Genomic DNA, 12,663 nt, shown 5'->3' with positions numbered 1-12,663 from the left:
CCAAACATCAGCCTAATGTGAGTAATAACAGATGATTTCTGGGGTCAGTATCCAGAGCTTCATGCGTGTTGGCACTCCGAGGGGGCGACCCTCTTCAGAAACATGACATTGTAACTTTGCAGGAGCGGATCCGTCGCTCATGGGATCATGTGACCTGGAGCGCTTTGCTTTACAGCCACTCCTCTATAAACACAAAGGCTTTGTGCTATTTGTCCTTCTCTTCCAACCAAAGTTTGTCAATTCGGATTAAGAAGGTGAAAATGGTGTTTGCCGTTTATCACCGATTCTGTTCATAACTTATATGGACAGAATTTCTAGGTGCAGCCGAGGTGCTGAGGGGATCCGACTTGGTGGCCTCAGGATTGGGTCCCCGCTTTTTGCAGATGACGTGGTCCTGTTGGCTTCATCTGGTCGTGATCTCCAGCTCTCGCTTGAGCAATCCGCAGCCGAGTGTGAAGCGGCTAAGATGAGAATCAGCACCTCCAAATCTGAGACCATGGTCCTCAGCCGGAATAGGGTGGATTGCCCTCTCCGGGTCGGGAGTCAGGTCCTGCCTCAAGTGGAGCAGTTTAAATATTGTAGCAACCCCCAAGGCCGAATTAACCCCCAAATCAGATAAGGACTCCGGACTTTCTACTTCAAAAGGAAGTCCATCCACACATCTCCAAAACAGGGCTCAGTGAAAGCCCTAAAAATCAGATCCATCTTAATCCGGGTAGACAGACCTCCACTTTAAACCAGGAACCCTGCTGGTTTTATCTTGTTCCTGGTAGGAAATGTCTACACAGACAGACTGTGGCACCCTTCTGAAGTTGGACCCTGGTAGGAGCCTGTTGTCCATCACCCCAGGAGGTCCCATGGTATCCACAGCACACAAAGACCAAATTCCAGAGCAGAACCTTTAAGCTCTGAATTCTAAACTGTATAAAATAATGGATGTATCCTCAGCACACCTGGATAAATGGACTCTTCTTTCTTTCTAAATTAATCCAAGACTTTAACCATTTTTCAGATGTGAAATCCACAGAAGTTAGCAAGTTAGTTAATTTCTGTGATTCCTTGGATGGAGCAATGGCGCCATCTAGCAGACACCCTCAAACAGGTTGAGATATGCATTTCAGGCTGATTAAATACACCGTGATTAACATTATATGCTGTTGTTAATAACGACTCTGACTCAAAGTAAGAACTTGTTGTGTGGAAATGATTTCTTGACCCACCAGGTCCGTGGAAAGTGAAAATCATCGATGCAGGGTATTGAAATGTCTTGATGAAATGTCTTGTACCTGTTAACAAACCTTTTCTCCTTTTGACAGCAGCAAAACTGTTTTAAGGTTCATGTTTATAAGGATCATTCATACTTCTTCTCATCTATAAATGGATTTTATAGACATGTTTTGAGGTTGGAAAAATGTTTAATTCCCCAAGAACTTAGTATTTTGACCAAACCTTCAGACCCCATGTCCTGACCCCTGCGCTCTGATTGGGTAATCTAAAGTCCGCCCCAGAGCGCCGGCAAATTTAACTGCGGATCTTCCCGGAACTAGCTCTCTTCTTCGTCGTTTTTTTTTGTCTCTTCCATTCTTACTTTTTTCTTTTGTTTCTTCTCTTGTTTTTTCTCTCTCGTTTTCTTTTGTTTCCCTCTTATTTTTCCTTTTTGTTTTCGTTTGTTTGCTTTAGTCGTGTTTTTGTCCGTCTGGCGTCATGTTAGTTTTATTAAGTAAGTAGGCTCGCTCCTGCTTAACACTAGAAAACTCATCCAATTCTGGCTGAACAATTTTTGCTTCTGACACACCATCGAAGCTGCTCTCCCGGCCCACAAAGACTGTGACCAGTAACGTACGGATGACCAGAACGTTACTGCTCCAGCTGATCCCAGGACTCTGCCGGCTCCTGTGACCCGTGGATTGCAATCGGAGTTGGGTCCAGCTTCAGATGTCGAACCAGGTGGTTCCAGACGAGCTCCTGACTTCTGCGGAGGTCCCATTTGGACAAGTATCAGGACGACCACTGAATCCTTGCCCACTGGACCCAAGGTTCGGGTTCTCGATCACCAAGGTGCTGAAGTAAGGCCGACCCACACTGTCGCCGATCCAGCTGGTGTCTTAGTAAGCAGAAACTGCCCTTTTAAATCCATTCCCCCGGTATCTGCCTGATAGTCTACCCTGACATAGTTAGTTAACTTCATTAGACTTTCCATTTTTCCAACCTTCCTAGTTGTGTAAGTTATGTAAGCTGCTTACATAACTTCACCTTTAATAATTTTATTTTACATTTCTGTTGCTCGCTCGCTCTCCCTCTCTCTCTCTCTCATCTTGGCTAATTCAGTATTTGATGCTTGCTGACGCTACTTCTGGTTTACATTATTAATTTAATTTGTACCTGATGATTTTAACCGGTGTGGTTTTTAATAAAGTGTGTTATATTTTAAGAAGTCGTGGTAGCGTGATCGATCTTTAAGGAAGTGATTTGTTCCCTCTGACGAGAACTCACAGTAAGCGTACTTTGAGACTGATGGTTATCTGTTATTATACAAATATCATTGTCATATTACAGTATTCCCTGCCTGACCGTATAACAAATTTAGGGCGGGGTGGTGCCCCGAGATCGTCCGCTTGTCTAAGGACACAGCGAATTACTAATTAAAACACCCACTGTCGCTCCGACATTGGATCCCAGGTTAACATTAATGATAATACGCTACAATATCTCGAGGTCTTGTTCACGAGTGAGGGAAGGATGGAGCATGAGATCGACAGACGGATCGGTGCGGCGTCTGCAGTAATGTGGACTCTGCGCCGGTCTGTCGTGGTGAAGAAGGAGCTGAGCCAGAAGGTGAAGCTCTCGATTTACCAGTCGATCTACGTTCCTACCCTCACCTATGGTCATGAGCTGTGGGTCGTGACCGAAAGAAGGAGATCTCGTATACAGGCGGCTGAAATGAGTTTCCTCCGCAGGGTGGCCGGGCTTTCCCTTAGAGATAGGGTGAGGAGCTCGGTCATCCTTGAGGAGATCAGAGTAGAGCCTCTGCATCAAGAGGAACCAGCTGAGGTGGCTCGGGCATCTGGTCAGGATGCCTCCTGGACCTCCCTGGTGAGGTGTTCCAGGCACGTCCCTCTGGGAGGAGACCCCGGGGAAGGAGGGATTATATAGGAATAGGATCTCAATAGGAAGCAGTACTACTGTAATGTCCCATAAGCTAAGGTCTAATGCTGACATTGTGGGACAGTTTTTGCTTTGTGTGAGTGTTTTTTGTAAGATTTAGAGCCTCTTCTGCCCAAAAGTTACACGGTATCCCTGTAAATTCACCTTTCTTTTAAAATGTGAAAATACACACCGGTCTTAACAGACAGTTGGTAAGATTTTACGTACCTGCAGAACTATTAACCAGGTTTTATATTTACTAACAATGCAATTCTTAGAGTTGTTTTTACTGGTTTGAATCAACTAAAGGCGGCAGAACAGCTGGTTTGCTTTACTTTAATTGCATTTCATTGTAATTCAGTTGAAGAAGTAGTTATTGCAGCATTTTGCAGAAACAAATCGTTATGAGGAAGGAATGGATCAGCTTATCATCAATTTACTTCAGTCTAAGGGAAACAACTAGTTTACATTTCTGGAAATCTAATCAACATCATGTATCTGATAGTTATAACTAAAGGAAACATAAAAGTTTGTGAAATTTTCAATAGTCTTCTAAAGGTCAATGAAAACAAGAGGAACAGCAGCTACTTGGCTACACGACAACACAGGGATGTCGGATGGCTAATGGAGGGAAAAGGGAGAGGACAGTGGCGTAATAAACAAACCTTGTTCACTTCCTCTTTTGTCTGTAAATAACATATAAAAATAAAACATCAGGAAAAATCCACATTTCCTGCATTTTTTTGTATTTTCTTCAGGTGCTTGTCAAACAGATTCAGTGTCTAAAAGCGAAGAATAAAACTGTCCTGACTTGAGACATGCTTCCATCTTCTGCTAAAAGTTATACTTTTTTATTTAAATAAAGCAAATGCAGCAGACAGAACTACTGGATTCATACATACATACATACATACACACACACACACACACACACACACATACACAGATAGACAGATAGATAGACAGATAGATAGATAGATAGATAGATACATACATACATACATACACAACCACATAAGTAGCTAAAAAATTTGCTCGTTATTTGCAGAGTTGAAATACTTTTTTTAAAAACTTAATATATATATGTAACTTGAATTTATAAAATTATTATATATTTGCCATAGCAACAAGTAGTCTTCCTGGGATCCACACACAAAAAACAATATATCCATCCATCCATACATCCATCCTATTCATTTTTAAAAGTGCATAAATATATTCATATTTAAATACTATTCCCGACTGTTTTGACAAAAATTTGAACCTATATATAAAATTTTACCCATTTTTTTGTATATCTTTGTACATATTTTTCTACATTTCAAGCACCAACCTCTTTGTTCTTAGCCTCCTCCTTTTGCAAAGAAAAGAAACAGTTAAAAAAAAAAAAAGATCCATTAATTACTTTTTCTTGGACAAAAGCAAAATCAATAAAAAACAAACAAAATATATGAAAATCATTATGGTCCATACTGAAAAGACCCAGCAAATCAGCATTTCTAAATGGTTCTGGAACATATTTGATAAAAGCTGAAGTCTTTTCAGCAGGCAGGCAGAATAATCACAAACCAACCTGCTTCTCTTTGTCCATCTTTTCAGCCTGCAAGGACACACATTAATGAGTGAGTCAGATCTTAAACGGCACACATGATGTTATGCACACGCACGCATCCCTCAGACACCGACTCACACATTAACAAAGTCAATTGCTGCTTAACTGGGTGAAGCTCTTACAGGTTTCCTGCTTAATGTCCTCAACCTGAGGGGCTGAAGAGCTCCCACCAGCCTTGGCTTAGTTTGACATAGAATCAAACATGAGATTCACACTTTCAGATACTTTTTTTTTTTTTAGAAACACAATGATCTCATGAGCTTTAATGGCCTCCAGAATCTGGGCTGAGATATGTTCATTGATAGAAGATGAATCCCCACTGGGGGCAGCTACTGGAGGTTGATGGTTTGCCTTTTCCTTCATGTGGACAGAAGCTAGCAAGGCTTTTCTATCTTTGAACAGGGTGTTTATTCTGATTTACTCCAAGGACAGAAGCTCAAGCCTCCAATCACCTAATTGACTAATTGGACAGAAACCAGTATGGAGCTTTTTAGAGGCCGAAGCACCCGCCTATCTTTTAAAAATGCCACAAACAAAGGTTTGCCTCATTTTATCAGGGTAAACTGCCCACTTGGAGTATTAGCAGCATACAGTAAACGCAGCAGAAGAGCAGCACTGTTAACTTACAGTTGCATTGCTGAATATCTCCCTGTATTTACTCACTCCTGTTCCCAATATATACCAGTTCCTGAGGGGAAATATGTGGATCTTCAGCTTTCTGGTGAGCAGGTTGTGTTAAAACTGGCTGTTCCTGCTTTTAGCTGCTGATAACAGCGATCTCCTGAAGACACCGATATCAGAGTACTTAAAACGAACCAACACAGCCGTGTTGCAGGTAGGACAGCTCAGTGAGCTGTAAAACTAAAACAAATCAAAGCTTTGGGGTAATTATGTGTGGGATAAAAGACCCTGATTAGTTATTTCTTTGTTGTTTTAGTCCTCTGCAAACTGCAGAATATCACGTTCACTTACAAAAAAAAACTTATAAGTTTCAAAGAGCTTTTTTAAGGCGGTATGAGGGGGTGGATATGGACTTCTGGAGAACGATGTTTGATCCCCATCCCACCCAACATTGTTCAAAGACTTTCTTACTTAACCTCTTGTGAAATGGTAATTATGAGGCACAAAAATGCACTGTAAGCCTTCCGTATTATTGTGTACATATTTACAGGTTTGCGTTGTCTGATTAACAACACAAAGCAACGAAAAAAACAAATCTAGAACAACTCTAAGCTCATTATGCTGCAACATATTTACATCAGTTGTTTGAACTTGATAAGTCTGATGTGATCAAATCTGTGTAAATGAAAGGTGATCAAAAAAATCTTTTCATTTTTAAGACGATGATTTCCCCTGGAGTTTGACATGGGTATGAAGTTTACATAAATAACTTTTTTTTTTTATTATAACAGTAAGAAACAATAAGGAAAAGAAAACTAAAGCAGAGATACTTTTAGAGATGTTTAGTTTTTAGGACTAAAGGAGTTTATTTTTTAATTCTTCAGCCCCTATTAAACTCCTTATAACTTTCTATCATGTGAATATTGATCTACCCAATTACAGTCAACACACGCGCAACATGACAGGAAAGCAAAATGGATGGTCTTCAACTGGGAAAATATTGGTAAAACATTGTGTTAATTTCCCATAATGAAGCATTTACTGTAACTGCTACAAAATTTGAGGTTCAAGTTTATGTGGTGGAAATTCATTCATCTATGGTCTTCCTAGGACTAGCTGTTAGCTTAGCTTCATGTTAGCTTAGCCTTCAAGTCAGAACTCCTCATCAATTCTCTATGCTTAGATCATTCTGACTCCTGTATATTAAGATAATATTGACTATTTACAAGTACTTCACACAACCCCACATTAAAAAATAAACAACTTTTACAAAATAAATCTCTTTCAAGTTATCTTTAGGTTGAGGCATTTAGCTAGCTTAAGATAGCGTTAATTCAAGCTAGCTTTAGCTATCTTAAAATTAGCTTAAAGTTGAACATACTTTAAAAGATGTTATCTCTATCTGTATTGAAGTATATTTTACTTATTTTATCATTTTTCATTACAAATATATACTTTAAGAGAAAAGATTTAAGAGAAAAGAACAATAACATTATATATGTATTTAGTGTTAATATTCTCTATTAACCAACAGTTGCGAACACACCTTTTCCTTTTTGGACTCAGACTGGAAAGAAATGAAGAAAAAAAAGATAAAAAATGTCACTAAAATACATAAAAACAAGCCACTCAAAACTGTTGAGTGAATAATTTCATGGCTCACCTTTTCCTTGTCAAGCTTTTGGAAAAGAAAAGAATAAAAACAAGAATGTTTATGAAGACAAAACAATAAAAACAAAAGGTTTGAGGGAAGATGATAAATGAGGATGAGGAATATGCTTCTTTAACTCAGTCAGAGATAAACTGAAATAATGGAGATGGAGGATTTACTGGAGGATTCAGTCAACATGTGATGACTTCTGTCATTGCTGAGATATGTCAGTAGGAGAGGAGAGGTTAGTGATGATGGTTAGACTGACTTATTGTAAAGACATCAAACCTTCTCCTCCTCCTCACTGTCATCATAATCTGAGGATTCGTCCTGCAGGAGGACACATGGTGGACAAGTACTTTCAGCACAGCAAACAGATGCCAGCTTCAGTTCTCAAATATACAAAAAGTTTCAGTGACTTTGCACAAACGTTCCCTGCATTTCCACAAGGCACCTTCGTTTAAATATACAGTATGTTGAGCTTTCAGTTCTGCAAAACTCTTTTTGTGACTCTCTTGGTCACAAAAAGATCAGAAAATCTCAAGTTTTTGGATTCCACTTCAATCACATTTCCAATCTTCTCAGATTAATAGCATGCAGCTCTCAGACCTCCCTGAAGCATCATGGTGCTGCTAGATCACAAAGGAAGGCTGTCTGGTGGAAACAGGGACTTTAACAGGGATCGCATCTATAAAAACCCACACAGTTTTACCTTAAAGCTGAGGTTTCTCTGAATCATTTATTCTTTTGTTTCAGTAAATAATTCACTAATATGATTCATGGAATTTCAAGTCCTGCAACTATTAATCAGATATTTAGTCATCTAAAAAGATATGAGAATGAGAAAAAATGTTTAACTAAACAAGATATTATATTAGCACAACACTACATTTTTTAGTTTTTGCTTTCCAGCAATAAAAAATGAATGAAGCTACATGATATAACACCTACTGATCTTAGTTGTAGCATGATATTTTAACCCTTTAACTGCCTGCTTAGCAATTTAGAGCTAAATTTTCAGTGAATATTATGAATCTTATAGAATTTTTTTGTGGAAATAAACCTGCCAGGGCTATGTCTACCACTTGGTTTGGGTATGCAGCACTAAAAGCAGTTGTCATTACATTACTGTTATATTGCTTCATATCGTAAGATGTTTCCTTTTGTTGTATCGTATGATATCACGTTGCATTGTATCGTACTACAGTATATTACATTGTGTTGTATCATATTGTCATACATACCTCATAACCTTATACAAAAAAATAAAAGGAAGCTGAAAAACCCCGCTATGGTTGAGTTTATCACAAAATTTATGATTTTATTCATGTTGTCTTCATGTATTCTTTCAAATTAAGAGCCTGAGTGGTTTTACTGCTTTTATTTTCTTTTGATGCTGATGTAGTTACCATGGAGACCTTTAGAAAAGACTGATACTGGGTAAACATACTGGTAATTTCTGTTTGTTACAAACAAAACACAACCACACACAGCTGAGACTACTTTACAAATACAGCACCACAAACAGAACACAACTCAGACTGAAAACCACCAACAACTGATTAGCAGGCCTGAACCAACCAACCTTTTTCTCTTTGTCTTTGTTATCAACCTGAAAGTGAGTAGCAGGATCAGTTTGGGTGGGACAGATCGGACGAGGAAAGCAGGACAGTTTTATCAATAAAATAACAAGAACACGTTGCAGAAATGTGGTTTTTCACGAAGATGCCATGATATTTACACGTACTAGTACTTCAGCATCACAGGTAAGTACATCATAACATACAGTAGACTGATGAGATGGAGAATCAAAAGATCAGAAATTAAATGAACGGAGTCTGCATGTTCTCCCCATGTACGCCTGGGTTCTCTCCAGGTTCTCCACGCGAGGCATGCAGGTTAGGTTAGCTGTTTTAGTTAATTGATAACTAATCACATATAAGTGGTTCTAGATGAAAGAAGACTGTAGAATAGAATAGAATGTGGTAGAACGGGAAATTTTCATGGTGATATGCAGCAACTGTGTGATGCTTCATATCAACATCTGAGGAATGTTTCCACCTTGTTGGATCTCTGACAGCAAGAATGAAAGCAGTTCTGAAGGTCCGATCTGGTACCAGCAAGGTGGGCATGATAAAGTGGCAGATGAGTGTACATCAGGTTCAGACTTTAAGAAAGTCATTCATGTGTTTATGGTTTAAAAATATCCACATGTGAGACTTATTTAACATGAATGAGAATAAAGTAAAAACATACATAACTCCTTTGTTTGGCCAAGTTTGACGTCGGCTTCAGATATGAAGGAATCTTTAGTTTTACCATATTCAAAAGTGTTTTCAGAGCAGTTTTACTGCTGAATGCACGCAGAAAAAATCTCAACATAAACATTTATATGTCTCAAAACGTGCGTTCAGTCCAGCCATGAAGCAACTCAGACTGAAAAGCTGCATTTAGCGGCGGATAAATTCATCATTTTCACACCATCACATTCAATTACCTGGCAACCCATCGGCTAATTAGCTAATCTCTCTCTGGAGGAGGAAGCTGTAAATGTTTAAAGAGCTTCACCGGCATGATTTGAGGATACTGTGGCATCGACTCCATGAAAGGATCTGTGAAGCGCGCTCAGGAAGCAGCTGATAGGTCATTTAACAGACAGCAGACATAATGAAGTACATGATGTTTGACAGGTCGCGTTAATGATCAGAGGTTTCTCAAACACTGGTTTACTCATCCTGAAACTGTGTTTCAGAAGACGTTTCTTACTTTGACTGATAAAAACACAATTAAATGATAAAGTTGTCTGTTTTTTCCTCCTTACGAGGACACGTTGTATAGGTGCAGCCACTAACAGACTCACTTCTGTGGATGAATATCTATAAAAAGTAGCTTGAGCTGTGAAAACTGGTTTTTAAATAATTTTGCATATTTTTATTATTATTTTTCCTAGTTAAGTTTAAAACTGAAAAAGCCTGATCATAGATTCATAATTAGTGGTAAAATCACATTTATCAGATTAATTTTTTTTTTTTTTTTTAAACCTTTGATGCATCGTTTCCACTACAGTAGACTTCTATTCAAAGGCTGTTTTCTAGTTTATTCATAAGTGAGGATGGTATATTTGCAATTTTTCCACTTCAGGACATTAGGAGAGTCATCCAACACACTAAACTAATATAGTATAACATTTCATATGTACATGTACACATAATTACCAACTTTACCTTAGTAATAACTAGGACAAGATGAAATTAAAATTTTTATGGAATATTTCTATTATATATATATATATATATATATATATATATATATATATATATATATATATATATAGACAATTAGGGATGCACCGATACTGATACCAGTATCGGTATCGGCTCAATACCAAGCGTGTGTACTCGTACTTGGTATTAATTAGTGTACCGATACCCGATACCACACTAGTCAAGCCAGTGCAGATGTGTTTGATGACATGCTTCAGACATGTTTTAAAAGAAATAAATGTCTTTAATGTTTAAATGTGACATTTTTTGTTCCACTAACAGTGAAATCTTTGTTTCAAAACCACACATTTATAGTTGTATTTAGGTAAAATGTGCCAAATCAGAATAAAACCTGTTGAAATTGTTCGATCTGTAATATATTTGGATTGGTGAGGCAACTTCAGAAAGGACGGGTCATTTATTACAACCTAATGAAATCTTACACAGTTATAACAGCAATAATAACCATAGTCACAATATTGTTTACATAACAATAATATCAAACCGATCCGATTTGGTATCGGCAAATATCGGTATCGGCAGATATTCAAATTTCAGATATCGGATCGAAACTCCTGAAAAGTGGATCGGTGCATCTCTAATGACGATATATTGTCTCATGTATGTTGTGTAATGTTAACTAAATGAAAATGAAATACTATTAGAGACAAATTAAAGTGACTGTACATGTCTGCAGAAGTAAAATATTGCATGTGGGAAAATGTGGCTTTGATTTTTTTTATTTTAAGCAACAAAAAATGGGAGGATTATGCAAAAGTTACCAAAATATCACAATATTTTGTGTGAAGGTTAATCGCAGTTAGGAAAAATCACAATATGTTGTACTTCAATACACATCACATCGCCAGATTCCTGCCAATACACACTCATCTATAAGCTACTAAATCATATTTACCTAAAGTGGTTTTTATTCCGAAGGATATAAAAACGATAAAAGGTCTGTTTCTTGATATTTAATGAGAACCAGGCAAAGACAACTTTATATTTCTTACCTCAGATCCCTCCGAGTCTGAGCAGCCAGACTGCCGTTTAAAACAACGAAGTAAAATCAAGATGAGAAAAATGATCAAAGGAAAGAACGAAGGATATTACAGGAAATCGTGTGAACTGGGAACGTTGGGAACGTCCCTCACCTTGGAATCCTCTGACTGGAGGCGATGAAGGTGGGAGTAAAACAAAATGCAAACAGATATAAACAAGACAAACAAAGTAAACTGGTGCATATGAAGGTGATTTTAGTCTCTTGTGTTTGTGTTTGTGCAGCCAACCCACCATGTCATCCCCCGCCTCAGAGACCGGCTGGTGTACAGACAAAAACAAATAAGTGTGATTATGGAAGAACAAAAACAGCTGCTATCAACATCTGGTTTAATGAGATCATTTAGGACGACCTGTAAAGTAACTCGATCAGGAGCACATGAGAAATGGGCACCAAGCCTTCTCATTGGTTTCAGTTTTCAGCTGCAGTGAAACAGAAAAATCCTCATCCTGTTCTTTACAGATTTACTTTTATCTTCATCTTTAGTCCAGACACATCGAACTATATCCGCCGTAAGGAAGCATATTCCCAACAAGCTTTCAAGTTTCTTACGGTTAAGACACAAGTTCTCCACATTTTCCTTCCTGTTAAAAGAGTTTTTTCCTTCCCACTGTCACCTTGTGCAGCTCAGGATGGCAGATTGGATCCAAGTCAAGATGCAATCTGTTGGTTTTCCTCAACTAGGCTATTGATTATGAATTGGCTTGAATCGATGATTGTGAAGCGCGCTGAGATAACATTGTTGCGAAGTGGCGTTGTACAAATAAGGCTGAATTGAACGTGAATAAAGCGTCTGTTAGTTGTGGATTATGTGTTATAGACATGTCATTTACATGTGAACTACATGTGATTCACTAGGGGTGGGAAAATTGAATCGAAAAATAAATCTGGATTTTTTTGCTTCACAATTTTAAAATCAAATGTTTTTTAAATAAATAAAAATAATCCGTTATGAAATTTTTGTTATTTTTATTGTTTTTATTGATCTTTTTACTTCTCTTCTTTGGCATTATAGCAGCAGAATGATGGTCTGGCTACTGGGTTGTAACAGAAATCAAGAAAAATGACACGCAAAAGAAAGTTTTACACAGAAATCAAGAAAAATGATGCGCAAAAGAAAGTTTTACACTTTCTTTTATTTTTACTCTAAAAAAATCAGCAATATTGAGGAATTGTGAGAATCGCAATTTAAATCGAATCAGCACCCAAAAAAAAAAAAAAAAAAAAAATCAGAATTTAATCGAATTGGGACAAAAGCACATCATCACAGCCAATCGTCACAAAAAATAGGGTTGACGCATGTAGTTTACTT

At 37.8% G+C, this 12,663-nt stretch overlaps 1 protein-coding gene across 1 annotated transcript in view; it reads right to left on the bottom strand.

The window, feature by feature from the left end:
* The window catches only part of unc13ba (unc-13 homolog Ba (C. elegans)), a gene marked incomplete at both ends in the record, with an annotated part of 217,013 nt that overhangs the window by 14,279 nt on the left and 190,071 nt on the right, over positions 1-12,663 (bottom strand). The gene's annotated exons all lie outside the window — the stretch shown is intronic.

Source organism: Telmatherina bonti (genome assembly GCF_933228915.1).
Source record: "Telmatherina bonti genome assembly, chromosome: 13".
Taxonomy (NCBI): Eukaryota; Metazoa; Chordata; class Actinopteri; order Atheriniformes; family Telmatherinidae; genus Telmatherina; species Telmatherina bonti.
Note: the sequence above shows the minus strand (reverse complement) of the source record. Positions and strands in the feature narration are given on the sequence as shown.